The sequence below is a fragment of the Cynocephalus volans genome, chromosome 8 (genome assembly GCF_027409185.1).
Source record: "Cynocephalus volans isolate mCynVol1 chromosome 8, mCynVol1.pri, whole genome shotgun sequence".
NCBI classification, from domain to species: domain Eukaryota; kingdom Metazoa; phylum Chordata; class Mammalia; order Dermoptera; family Cynocephalidae; genus Cynocephalus; species Cynocephalus volans.
The window spans coordinates 105,923,319-105,925,413 of record NC_084467.1 but is presented as its reverse complement, the minus strand read 5'-3'; positions in this window follow the sequence as shown (position 1 = coordinate 105,925,413).

Sequence of the window (2,095 nt, the reverse complement as noted above, 5' to 3'; positions counted from 1 at the left end):
TTAGTGTAATGTTAGACAGGAGTTATACAACCCTTCGTAAATACAAAGGGAAAAACACACATATGCCCACACAAATACACACACACATAGAAAATAAATAACATGGAGAGAGAAATACAGTATATACAATCTAATGCATGTAGTAAACATAGCCTAAAAGATATGGGAGAGTTCAAAAGATAGTTATGAACAGGGAAATAAAAATATTGATGTCAATTCATATCCATATGAAACAAAATCAAACATGATTGTAATGGATTATAACATTAAATTTAAAAATTCACAAGTCCACAGTGACAGAGATAAAAGATTTAATTATATAAATTAAAATTAAATTTAGATTAAAATTAAAATGTGGGGTTGGAATTTTTTTGTGTAGCAGAATGCCAGCAAACACAAGTAAATACAAAGAATTGAATTAGAAGATTTCCAATGCACAAACAGGAATATTATAATTGACACGGGCAAGGATGATTGATGGATGGTAAAATTTTTAGAGGAAGATTCTCAGAGAACAGTAGACACACATTTTTAAAGAATCACTTTCCAAATTACTTAATAATTATAGAGAAAATAATGGACAGATCTAGTAGACTCCTCCTTAATCAAGTGACCAATTCTAGTATCACAGTAACGGTGATGGACAAACAGGTCTTTCTTTGCCTCCAGATGGGATTGGGCAGGAAGCACATAATATTAACCATGTAGAGTTCTTTGCTAAACATTTAGCATTAGTTTAATCATAAGGACATTGTCAGACAACTTCAGAATGTAGACCATTGGGTCAGACAGCTGACCTGCCCTCTACAAACAAGTCAATGCACCACCAGCAATGACAACAACAAAAAGGTGAGGAAATGTTTTTGGTTCAAAACAACTAAAAAAATACATCTTTTTAATCCCTTTGAAGCCAAAATTCTCTTTTCCTCTTTGTTGTTATATTTGTTGTGACATTGACTGTTTGAAAAAGACAGAAAGAGGGATAGACATTGCATGATATTCAATTGGAAGAATTAACATTATGAAAATGTCCATCCTATGCAAAGTGAACTACAGATTCAATGTAATACCCATCAAAATACCAATGACAGTCTTCACAGAAATAGAAAAAAAAATGCTAACATCCATATGGAACAACTAAAGACCCCATAGTCAGAGAAATTCTGAAGAAAGAAAAAGCCACATGTATTACACTACCTAACTTCAAATTATACTACAGAGCTACTGTAACCAAAACAGTATGGTACTGGCAAAAAACAGGCAGTTGGACCAATGGAACAGAACAGAGAACTCAGAAATCAACCCACTTACTTACAGCCAACTGATCTTAGACAAAGTCCCCAGAACATACATTGGGGGAAATATTGCCTTTTCAGTAAATAATGATACTGGGAAAACTGGATGTTCATATGTAGAAGAATGGAAACTAGACTCATACCTCTTGTCATATACCAAAGTCAATTCAAAATGGATTAATGACTTAAATATAAGACATGAAACTATAAAACTCCTAAAAGATAACATAGGGCAAAGAAACATTTCAAGAAGTAGGACTTTATGAATACAACCCCAAAAGCACAGGCAACAAAAGAAAAAATAAACAAATGGCATTATATGAAACTAAAATGCTTCTGCACAGCAAAAGAAACAATTAACAGAAAAAAGACAACCTATAGAATGGCAGAAAATATTTGCAAACTATGTAACCTTTTTTTAAAAAGAAAATGTAATTTTATTAATTTTTTTTTTTTACATTCTAGGATGTTGTTGTGGAGCAGTTGGTAGGGAGGGGAAGAGGGGAAAGGGGAAGGAAATGTGATGGAAGAAGGAGAAAGGAGGAGGGGTGGGTTTGAGGCCTGTGGCACTCCCCTCATTCCCACAGGGGAGACCTGGGGGCTTCCAGTGGTGGCTTGGTCATTGCTGGACTGGGTGCAGATGTCAGGGGTGTGTGGCAAAAGCCCTCACCCCCCACTGCCCCAGCTCGGGAACCTGGAGCCCTTCTTGCTGTGGCTTGGTGGTCATCACTGAGCTGGTTGCACATGTTGGGAGGGTGTGACCGAGGTCCAAAGCCCCCCACTGCCCTGGCTCAGGAGAG